Here is a 12144-nt window from a genome sequence, read left to right on the forward strand (position 1 = left end):
ATGTGGTCTGTCTTTGAGAGTGTCCCTTGTGCATTGAGAAGAATGTATATTCTGCAGTTTTGGGGTGAAATGTTCTGTAAATGTCAATTAAATCCATCTCATCTAGTGTGTCATGTATGGTCACTGTTACTGTGTTGATTTTTTTGTCCTAAAGATCTATCCAGTGATGTCAGTGGAAAGTCCTCTAATATGACTATATTGCTGTCGATCTTTCCCTTAAAGTCCTTCAGAAGTTATTTTATAAATTTAGGTGCTCCTACATTGGGTGCATATATGTTCATCAGGGTTATATCCTCTTGTTTGATCAATCCCTTTAGTATTATGTAGTGACCTTTACCTTTCTTATCTCTCATTATGGCCTTTGTTTTGAAGTCTATTTTGTCAGATATGAGTATTGCTACCCTAGCTCTTTTTTCAGTTTCATTGCATGGAAAATTTTTTTCCATCCCTTCACTCTCAGCCTGTGCGAGTCTTTTGTTCTAAGATGGGTCTCTTGTCAACAGCATATATTTGGGCCTTGCTTTCTTATTCAGCTATCCTATGTCTTTTGATTGGAGCATTTAATCCATTTACATTTAAGGTTATTGATAGGTACTTATCTATTGCTATTTTAGTTCTTTATGCCTATATTTCTCTATTTCTACTACTTATTACAGCAGTCCCTTTAACATTTCTTGCAGTGCTGGTTTAGTGGTGATAAACTCCTTTTGCCTTTTTTGGTCTGGGAAGCCCTTTATTTCACCATCTATTTTGAATAATAGCCTTGCAGGATAGAGTAGTGTTTGCTTTGCGTTACGTTGAATACTTCATGCCATTCCCTTCTGGCCTGTAGAGTTTCTGATGAAAAATCAACTGACAGCCTTATGAGAGCTCCTTTGTAGGTAACAGATTGCTTTTCTCTTGCTACCTTTAAGGTTCTCTCTTTTTCTTGAATTTTTGGCCTTTTAATTATGATGTATCTGGGCATGGGCCTCTTTGGATTCTTCTTGCTTGGGATTCTCTGTGCCTCCTAAACTTGTGTGACTTTTTCCTTCACAAAGTTAGGGAAGCTTTCTGCCATTATTTCTCCAAATAGATTCTCTATCCCTTGCTTACTCTCTTCCCCTTCTGTTATGTTTTGTGATGTCCCACAGCCCCCTTAGACTGTCCTCCTGTTCTTTTTTTGGGGGTTGTTTGTTTTTTGATCAATACAAAAGTTTATTTAACAAAAGTTCAGTGTCAAAATGGACAGGACTGGATTTTTATATTGTGTTAAAACAGGTACTGCATGGAGAGGGGACATGAGGAAGCAGTTCATTTCTGGTGAGTACAGCCATTCTTTATACTCGTTCCAAGGCTTCTAACATGATGATACTATTTTCTCGTATTACCACCATTTCAATATTGTTCTGTTGCCACTGGTTGCCATTTCCACACATTCATCTATCACAAGAATCATAAAGGGATCAAATCCCTGCAATATTCCTTGGACATGCCTGCCACCATTTAATTTCAGTGATAACTTCTTGTCCATAAATTTTTTTAACTCGGGAGGGTGAGCTTTGCTCATGGTGTTTAAGCGAGCTCAAAGATACCTCCAAACGGAATTCATGGACCCCTCCTGTTTTTTTAATTGTTATTTCTTTTTGGATCTTTGATTGATTTTTTTTTTTTCTGCCCTGTCTTCTAATTCACTGATCCATTCCTTAGCCTCCTCTAATGTGCTGTTTATGCCTTCTAATGTATTCTTTATTTCTGCTATGTCATTCTTAATTTCCTTCATAGTTTCCATATCTTTTTTTCATGCTGTTGAGCATCCTTACAGTCAGTATATCTGATAGATTATTTATCTCTTCTTCTGGAGAATTCTCTTGTTCTCTCATTTGGGGCTTTTTTTTTTTTTTGTCTCCCCATTTTGGCTGCCTATTTGGGCTTGTTTCTATGTATTAGATAGATCTGCTAGGACTCCCAGTCTTTTTGGAGGGTCTCTGGTGCAGGCCAATGTCAGACACTGTTTGTGACTAGTCTTGAGTACCCTTTTTGGAGCTATCAACAACCCATGGCTTGTGGTTACCTCTGCTGGGTCTGTATCATTTGGGACAGGACCAAGATGCACACCAAAGTGTGCTTTTCCAAGCCCTGGGTCCAGAAGCAGATCAGGCAAAGACTCAGAGCACCCAGTTAGCTGCCTTTGCCTGCAGGCTGATTAATCTGAGTTTCTTAATGAGCCTCAGGCTGTAGACCACAGCAAGGTGTATAACTCCACAGGGTGGGGTGACTGGTTTTCCAATGGGTGGGGCACTTGCTTCTCCCCCACCAAGACAAAGCCTGGCTGGCAAAAGTCTGCCTGAGAAAGATGTCCTCTCTGGTATGGGGGAATGACTCAGTACAGGAATCCAGATGGCTGTCCTCTGAGCTCTATCCCCAGAGCCAGCATCCCTATATTCTCCTCACACAGCTGTAGTCCACTCTGCCCTCCCTCCTCCAGAACCCAAGGTGAGTGGCTACACATGAAATTTTGTATGTTGGCCCTTTAAGAGGCTGACTGCTTTTCTAGTCGTCTCTTCCTGGCAGACAGAAACCTGGCTGCTTTTCACAGCCAGATATTATGTGGGCACCTTTCTTAGTTCTGGTGCTCTGGGCTGGGGTGCCCAGCTTGGGGTTTAGACCCCAGAATTCTTAGTGGGAACCCCCCTACAGCTGAGATATCCTCCCAGACCTTCAGTTGCTGTGGGAGCCCAGCCAGCCCTTTCGCGCCTTTGCACTTCCTACCAGTTTCTTTGCGGTCTACGTTTTTTGTCCTTGGTTATGAGGGTGCTGTCCAACTAGTCTTCAGTTGATTATTCAGGCTGGTTTTTCTATATTTTAGTTGTAATTCCAGTTTGGTCCTGGGAGAGTATCAATGTAGCTTCCACTCAAACTGCCACCATCTTGGTATCTCAGGTTAATCCATTTGGCATTGTTTGAAGACGTTTTTAGTTTTCATGGCTGATGTACGTGGGGAAATTACTGGCTCCTAGTTGGTAGATGTCAACTACAACTGCTAAATATCTTACAGTGCACAGGACAGCCTCCCACAACAAATACTTTGCCAGTGCAAACCCTGCTGTACATATACTTTAGGGACTCCCAATTCCTAGACTTTATTCCCCTTACCTGGCTTACTTGTCTTCAGACAGCACATGAGATATTTTGCTTATTTGTTTTTTTGTCTGTCTTTCCCAACCCAGATTGTAAACTGCATGGATGGGAGCTGTTTTATTTATTGCTGTGTACCTAGCACCTAGAACAGTGCCTTTAGTAGGTGCTCAGTAAGTATTTGTTGAATGAATGAAAGAATCTACTCTGTTGCCCAAGTCATGTAGCCTTCCCTACCCCACTCCATTGCTACCAAGTCCTGCCTATTTTCTATCTTACATAGCCCTTTATCCCCTCCCCTTCTCTATTTCCAATGCAATTGCCCTCACCAAGGCCCTTGTTTTCAATATCCTTGTTTGGAATATTGAAATATCTTTACTACAAGAGCCCAGTCTTATTAATTCTCTTCCTCCTCTTTCTCCAGAATATAAAACTTTAACTCCTATGGAACATGAGGCTGTCTCAATCAGCCCCTGCCCATCTGTGTCCACTCACTACTCATCCTCTGTGTCTGTCAGAGTCCTTGAGTGCAAGCAACAGAGGACATAATTTCTAATATGAGCAGGAATGGCTTTATTGGAAGGAAATGAGGGCTTGAGGAACAGACTGGTGCTGGAAGAGCAGAGGGGTAAGAAAAGGAAACATCGCAGATGCTTTTTTTTTTTCTCAAAGCAGAAAGAGTTGGTCCAGTCTTCACTGCTGTGGCAGAGTCCTGGACAGTGGACATCATTCAGCTGCTTTCATCTTGGCCAAGTTTTGGTTTATTGCCTATCTGCTCCAAATCCACCCTTTTTGCCTTGCTTTGAGATTCTGGAGCTGGGACCTGAACACATCTCTGCCAGCTGGTGCAATATTAGGCTTTGTTGGGTGCTGGAGGTACACTGCGAGGCATAGGGGGCAGGGATCTCTTTCTGTTGTGTCTGTTTTTCCTTCTATTTGGGCTGTCAGCAGAGTATGGGAGGTCTGGTGGTATACATTCTCTAGTGAGTTTTCCTGGCACCCTGGCAGAAAGCTTTTTGTGAAGCAGCTTCTACAACCTTGTGGCCACATCGTGGGCACTGGCTCCAGATCCCTGGCACCCTGTGAACTTCCCCACCAGCCAGGGGCTGCAGTCACATCTTCTCAGCAAGGCATGAATCTAGCTTTTTCATGTTCTTAGTTCCCTTCTTGGGTACATTCTAGAGAGGTAAGGAGGGAGGGAGAACACTGCTTTTCATTTGTTCTTCTAGTGTTCCCTTTAAGTTCCCTTTTAGTATTAACTTGCTAAATTTTGTTACATTTTCCCTGTTGAAATTACTGATGTGGTTTCTGTGTCCTGACTGGCCCCTGACTGATACAGCCTTCTTTCGTTTCTGTCCTGGCAAGTGGGCACTGCTGCCCACGAATAAATACTCATGGTGTTTTTCCCCATAAAGGAAGGGGGCCTGGGGTTGTGCAGCCAGAAGAAGATGCTCTCCAACATCTCCAAATACCCTAACTTTTGTGTCTGCCCTAAATGCTTTCTGTGTGTGTTTCTGCATAGACCCTTGCCTCTCCTAGGGACTCCCAGCATGTCCCACCCCCACTCCTTATCATTCTTTAGCTCTGGCTCAAAGGCCACGTCTTCAGAGAGGCTTTCTGTGACCCCTGCCCTCTCCCCCAGGTAACTCTTCTCTTTTGCTTCCACTGTGCTCCTTCACAAAGCAATAATTTCACCTTTTGCTGTTGCTTGTGTTTCTGATCTCCACTCTGTGATCCCCCTGAGGGCAGACAACCTGTTCTCTCTTTGGAGTTTCAGCACAGTGTATATTTATTGCATGGCACAATTCATTACTGAATTAATTAGTAATTCTGTAGGCACTGGATGAGACTCCATTTGCCCTGGGGCATTCACTGATGAAGATACCCATCAGGAAACCCTTGTGTGTAGCTGAGCAGGTTAGTATTGATAAACAGCCCAACTTAGTTCATTTCCATTTGTAGGAGAAGCACCTTTTCCTGCCAAGCCACTGAAGATAAAATAGAGAATTTGTCCCCTAAGGAAGTTGAGGGCCTGGGAGGGGCTGGGGTATGAGGCAGACAGGGTGTTAGGGTTGAATTGTATCCCCTAACTTCATATGTTGCGGTTCTAACCCACAGCACCACAGACTGTGACCTTAATTGGAAATAGGGTTGTTGCAGATGTAATTACTAGTGAAGACGAGGCACACTGGAGTAGCGTGGGCCTCTCATCCTTTATGATTGGTGTCCATATAAAAAGGGAAAATTTGACAAAGACACACAGGGAGAACTTCATGTGAAGATCATACTTATGCTGCCACGAGTCAAGAGACTACCAGAAGCTGGGAGGAAGGCCTGGAACAACACATCCTTTCCTTGCACCTTCAGAAGGAAGCCCATGATTGTGGACTTCTGCGTCCAGAGCTGAGACAGTTTCTGTGGTTCCAGCCTTTGATAACACTGGCACAGGGCAGCAGTTACAAGAGCGGCTGGAAATCTCCCATCATAATGTTGGCAACAAAATATTCTAAAATGGGACTGAGCAAACAAAATGCCTCTGTGAGGCTGTTTACAGCCTCTGTACAAATGGAATCCTGTGTTCAGTTTTGTGAGAGGAAGAAGACTAAGGAGAGGGACTGGTTGATAACATTAAGAGCCACATCTATTAAGCACTAGTGTTTTACCGGTGCCTTTTCCTTTAATCTTCATAATTCCTCCTATTTCAGACAAGCAACGGAGTCATAGAGGGGCTCACTACCTTGCCCAATGTCCCACAGCCAGCAAAGAGTGGTTCCAAGACTGCAAACCAGGGCTGTCTGACTTCAGGGTGCTCATGCCTTCAAGTCCATGCCTTCAGTCCCAGCGGAAACATCTGGGCTGGCATGGAGACATGGCTGCAAGCTTGGAAGGACTTGCTTGTTGCCCGGTGCGACTCCAGTGCTTTGTCTCTAGTGCGCAGTGAGGAAAGAGGCTTCTCTGCCTACCGAGTGGAAGGACAGCACTGACAAGGCACACGAACATGTTGGGGGTGGCCTGCAAAGCTACACTTCTACAGTGGCCGTCTGTATCACTTATGGTAGTAACTTTAGTTTTAGCTGATGATACTATTCACCAACAAGGTGCGAGTCAAGTAGTGGATGTGACTGTAACGCCTGCTGGCCCTTGCACCCTACTCCCAGCTCAGCTGCGCAGCTTCATGTCTGGTGATGATGAGACATGGAGGCAGGCAGTGCGAGGTCAGGAGAGCAGGGCACAGAGGTGGGGCTTGGCTGTTACTGTTCATGGCAGGGAATGGCTGACTGCGAGGAGGGGTTTCCTGTGTTGGTTTAGGCTGCAGCTGAGATCACCCTGGGAAGTTTGCTGTGGTCAGGGATTTAAAAGGCACACTGCCCAGCTCCTGAGTCCCCTGTTCTAGAAACTGCCACCCCTCCCCACGCTCAGGCATCAGTGAGGAGCCATGTGTACAAGACATAACCCACCTCCCTTATCACCCTGGATTGCACCTGATCACACCAATCCAAGACCATGGGGTGTTCTGAGAGAGATCAGGAGACCAACTCATGTTAACTAAAGTGCATAGAAAATGTGTCTTCAGAATAAGATGAGAGTCACCGAGATGAGGAAAGTTGCCCTGTCTTTGGAGGCCCTGCACGCTTGTCCTTTCAGACACCCATTGCGTCTCCCATCCAGATTACACAGTTCCCATTTTGCTTTACCTACCCTAGTTGGTGACTATAACTAGTAACCAGAAGAGTCCCAGCTATTGGTAGGGGGTTTAGTGTGGATCCTTTTGGGCTTCAGTTGGCTCCTGGTTTGGAGGACCTGCTGCAGGCTGGTGTTGGTTTGCTGTCTGGGTTTTCCTCTGCCCTGGTGGAGGTGGGGGAGGGGTTGTTTGTGATGAGGTCAGGATTAGTGAGAGCTACTATATTTAGACCCATTTTATAGATGAAGAATCTGAGGCATAAAGCTACTTGCCCAAGGTCACACGATCAACACTTGGCAGAGCTAGACTTTGAGACAATCTATGTCCTGAGTCAACCCAAGTACAGGAAGGTTGCAGAAGAACTTCTGCACTCAAGTGACCAGAAGGAGCAAGCAGGACAGGTGTGGACGTGTATTGCCTACTAGACAGCCTGCCCGAACGCTGTCAGGTTCAGGCCGGTTCTTGAGTCTTTTCTGTCCCCAGCCACAGATTCCATCAGAACCCCAAAGACTTTTCTTGTCAAACCAAGTTGTTGTGACAGGTCCCAAATTACAAAACAAATCTCAAAAGGCAAAAACAAGACTTTGGGGTTTTCCTTGGCACTCCTGACGACATCACCTTCTGGAGACATTCAGTGGGTGCTGGAGAAGCCCTGGACAATGGGGCAACTGGCCTTCTTCGAGAAATAAGATAATTTTCTCATGTTTTCCACCACCAGCAAGATCTCGTTGTTCTCTAGGAAGTTTTTCAAGTCGTAGATGGTCAGGAAATTCAGGATCCTACTCATTTTCCTCAGAAGGACCTGGATCTTCCGAGCCGTTGAACTAAATTCCACCTCCAGGAGTGCTTTGTTCTTCATTTCACTCTGCATCTCTGGGGTGATGAACTGTGGGAATTCATGGAAGGCCTGGTGAGGATATACACTGTCCCAGCACCATGCTCCCCCCACCCCAGGATTAGGTCCCTGTGGCCAGGACCGAGTCTTCCCTGGAAACTCCACTCGTCAGGGCAAATCTCTGCTCCTAGCCCTGCCGGTGGCAACCTTTCTGCTGCTTCCCAGACACATGCACTGGGCCTGTGCCAGTGGCCACACCCCAGCCTAAGGGTGCCAGCTCCTGAGACCTGCCGTCCAAACGCTATGCCCTCCTGGGGGTATCCTCTTCTCCCCATGGATCCCCTACCATGAAGACCCTGCCACAGCTGGGAGACTGTCCAAAGTGTTTGCCGACGAGCCCCACTTCTACCTAGGGCTCCCTGGAGCGTGTCTGGGTTTTGTTGGGATGAAGTCACCTGTACTTCAGTTCTGCCTTGGTTTGTACCTTCAGAAGGCAGATCAAAGGGTCTCCCGGAGGTGGGAGAATACTAAGGGATCGTACCAATGTGTTCTATTTCTATGAAGTATCCAGCTTATGAAATGTTTTCACATAAAGCGTCTTATTGAAGTCTTACAATAATCCTGTCACTATAAATGACAACAGGCTCAGAAAGAGCAAGAGGCCTGCCTGGTGTCCCACAGGCAGTGGAGGGACTGGTGTTCTCAGGGTGCCCTGCTGCCTGGCCTGGGAGCACCCTGCTGTAAGTCACATCTGTGCTGATTCCTTTCATTTTGGGCCCACCCTCCACTGGCACTAGACTCTGACCACATCAGCCACTCACCCACTCTTTTAGGCATTGATTTTCTTTGCTGACCCTCCTCTCTCAGTGAAATCCCACTGTTATTCAAAGACCAGTGGCCCAGGTCCTCATGCCCTCTCTATTCTAGCTGCCACTCCTAGCTTGTCACCACCGTGCAGGCACAAATGGAAAACTTGGGGTAGACTATAAGTATGTGCCATCTCTTTACTGAGGTGGCTGCTCAGGGAGACTCAGGGTAGGTAAGAAGGTTGGGACTTCATTATTTAGCTTGTAAAATAGCAGGCCTTCCCAGGCAAGGACCTAGCGTGACCAGCTGTCTGGATCTGCTTGAACTGTCCCAGTTTTAGCTCTTGAAGTATCATGTCCTGGAAAACCCCTCAGTCCTGGGCAAACTGGGGTGGCTGGTCACCCTAACCTGCCACTTTCCTTCCTCTCCTTTCAAATAATATTCATACAGCTTAATTTTGCCTGAGTCTGCTGTTTGGCTGCTTCCTTCATCAACCTACTTCTCCATCTGGCTCACTTCCCAAGAGACATGTTCATCTGTCACCCTAGGCAGTCGGGCTGTCAGAGGCCTCAAATGCCTCTCTGGTGGGTCTGTAAAGAGCCTTCTGTGGAACAGGGAAGGGGAGCTGGAACAGGAACAGTCTTATGTGGGTCTCAGTGGGCGGCTAAGGAGATAGATGGGACAGGGCGTGTGGATGTAGGGGTTCAGATTCCACCAGTTCCAGGCCTTCTGAGGTCTGCCAATTCCTCTTCTTGACTCCAGTCCTCAGGAAGGGTCTCAACAGCCCACCTTCTTGCCCTCTCACACTGAGAACTCTAGGGTCCAGACTCGCCAGTTGTAGTGGGTTGCATTGTGGCCCCCAAAAGACACGGCCAAGTCCTACCCCCTAGTAACCTGTGAATGTAACCGCGTTTGGAAATAGAGCTTTGCAGATGTATTTAAAGACCTTGGATGAAGACTTGGGGTGGGCCCTAAATCCAATGTCTGGTGTCCTTATGAAAGGAGAGGGAGGTCAATGCCCAGAGACACATGGAGAGAAGGCCATGTGAAGACAGAGGCAGAGACTGATGTGAGGCTGCCACAGGCCAAGGGATACTGGGAACCACGGGGAGCTGGGAGAGACAAGGAAGGATTCTCCCTTAGAGCCTTTTGGGGGAACGTGGCCCTGCTGGCACCTTGATTTTAAACTTCTAGCCTCCAGAACTGTGAGAGAATAAACTTCTGTTGTTTTAAGCCCCCCCAGTTTGTGGTAATTTATCACAGCAGCCTGAGGAAACTAACAGTCCTTTGTGACTTCCTGCTGGGCCTAGGCAGAGCGCCTTGAACTTCCAGGCGGTCATTTGTTTTGAGAAGAACACATTTGGGAGGAGAGAAGAGGACACTAACAGTAAGGCTGGGAACACACATTTCTCTTTTGTTTCTGTCCCTGCCATCTGACAGGATTGTAGTGAGTGTCAGACAAGATAATGCATGTTCATATTGTGGCCTTGTGTTCCTATGGGTTGGAGTCATGCATGGCCGGGGGCCCGTGGCATGGACCTGTCCAAGACAGCTGTGGCCTGCATGCAAGTGGGCAGAGGTAGAGGGAGTTGAGACCTTACCTTGTACTTGGTGCCCAGGTTTAAGCAAATATGCTTTGTTTGGTGGGTGAAGCAGAAGATGATCTTATCTTGGCTCCTGATTTGTATCTTGATGTACTGGTTGATATTTAAGGAGATAGACTGGACAGGGGGTGCGTGGACATGGAGGTCCAGGTTCCACCAATTCCAGGCCTTCTGGTGTTTGCCTTTGGCAAAGTAGTAGCCCAAGTTTTGGCTCAGGCTCAACCTAGATCAAGAAGTCCCATCAGGCAGTCAGGGCACTTGGCCCTGGGGTGAGGGGTGACACGGGCCTGCTCCCTCCCTCTCTTTCTCTCCCTTGTTTCAACCTTTGCCCACAAACAGGTCACAGGCTCCCACAGGTATTGGCAGGTGGGAGAAGTTCCAACCAGAATGGCAAGCCCAAGACAAGGTGTGGCCCTTTAGCCCTCGTGTGTGGGACTGCAGCCTTGTTTTGTGCCCCGGCCTCTCACTCCCACTCTCTCCTTTCAGTCCCAGGGGCTGCGTGCTCTTCACTTCCTCAGGGCTCTTCCATGTTGTTTCTTTTGCCTGGAACAGACTTCCCAACCTGCTTTGCACGGCTGGCTCCTGCTTATCCTTTAGGTCTCAGCTTAAGTGTCACTTACTCAGAGAGACCCTGGCCTGACCAGCCCCCTTGGTTCCCTATATCATTCTCCATCTTCACCCCTTGTTAGTTTCCTCCATATAATTTACTAAAACATACAGTTGATTCTTATTATTTGTGATATGTAGCTAGGTTCTATAAGGTCACCTTGAGCATGTAGTGAATACTGAGCCTGTTGTTCTTAGGAGAAATATATGCATCTCTCTGTCTTGTACAGGTAATCTTAAATCCTAAAAGCAACCCATCCTGGTTGCTTTTAGGCCCCAGAACTGAGGCTTCTGCGCCACAGTGCCCTGCCCTCCTGTCCCCATCCTCTGGGAGACAGTCACCTTGTTCAGCCTCAGCTGGGAATGTGCACATCAGATGACTCAAATGCTTCACAGCTCTGCCCATGTTTGTGTCTCTATGTGAAATACACTTGCACTTCCTCTGTGAGCAATGGTCCAGTGTTCACTAACTCAGTGTTCATGGAGACTATAGAACAGAACCATCCTGAATGAGACTCAACTGTACTTATTTATTGCCTGTTTTTCCTTACTAAAATGTAGATGTAAAATGGGGTCCTTCAGGGCAAGGTCCACATCTGTCTGGTTCCCTGATGAGTTCCTGCTACCCAGCACTGTGCCTGGCACCCACATAAACAGGTGTTGGGTGAGTGAAGGGTGGATGGGCTTCTCCCTCCCCAGCCCCGGTCTTACTCGTCTATGAGCCATCCTTCTTTTGCATTTGAGACCCACCATATCCCTCTGTCCCTGGCTTCTGCTTTTGAATCCCACCAGGCTGTCCCTGGAGTCTGTGCTATTGGGGTAGAACTTCTCTTGAGGATTGAATACAAAGGGAAGAGACTCTGAGACCTGGGTTAACCAGAGGATGTAGGATTTGGGGGAGTCTGGATTACCCAGACCACCTCCCAGGTTCCTCCGGGCTTTCCAGGGGCCTTGTAGGTTGGCTCAGAAGGAGAGGCTGACCAAGGGCAGCCTGTTCACCTGCAACAGGAGAACTTCTCTTAGTCACTCCCAATCTTAGATTCTGTTGCTTCCCATTGCCCGCTGAAAAAAGTGCAACAATCCTAAGCCCTTTACCACTGGGCCCCAGCCTGGCCAACCTCATTTCTCTTTACTTAGACGAGAGGTTGTATGCACATGAGCAATTAAAAATGTGGGCTCTGGGGCCAGAGTCTCCAAGTTCAAAGCTTAGATCTGCCTCTTGCAAGGTGGCAATGTGCAAGGTGGGGCCAGTTACTTAGCCTCCCTGCCTCAATTTCACCTGCAAAATGCAGGTAATAGTACTTCACTCTGAGGGTTGTTATGAGGATTAAATGCCTCTACAAAGCAATAACTCGGCCAACATTAGAATTTCCTTATTATCATTGATAGAGAAAGGGCAGAGAAGGGTTTTCTTTCACTTTGTGGGGGAGCAGATCCTTCTAGCTCTAACCCTTCAATGGCTCCTATCACAGTTCTCTCACCAGGCCTTCGCT

General features: G+C 47.1%; 1 pseudogene across 1 annotated transcript; it reads right to left on the reverse strand.

Annotated features, from left to right (window-relative positions):
* Positions 1 to 1260: 1260 nt before the first annotated feature.
* LOC308553221 (small nuclear ribonucleoprotein G pseudogene) lies at positions 1261 to 1589 on the reverse strand (annotated as a pseudogene). The gene has a single exon. The product of its transcript is annotated as a small nuclear ribonucleoprotein G pseudogene (transcript).
* Between the last annotated feature and the right edge of the window lie 10555 nt (positions 1590 to 12144).

The sequence above is a fragment of the Miniopterus schreibersii genome, assembly GCF_964146895.1.
Source record: "Miniopterus schreibersii genome assembly, chromosome: 2".
Lineage (NCBI taxonomy): Eukaryota > Metazoa > Chordata > Mammalia > Chiroptera > Miniopteridae > Miniopterus > Miniopterus schreibersii.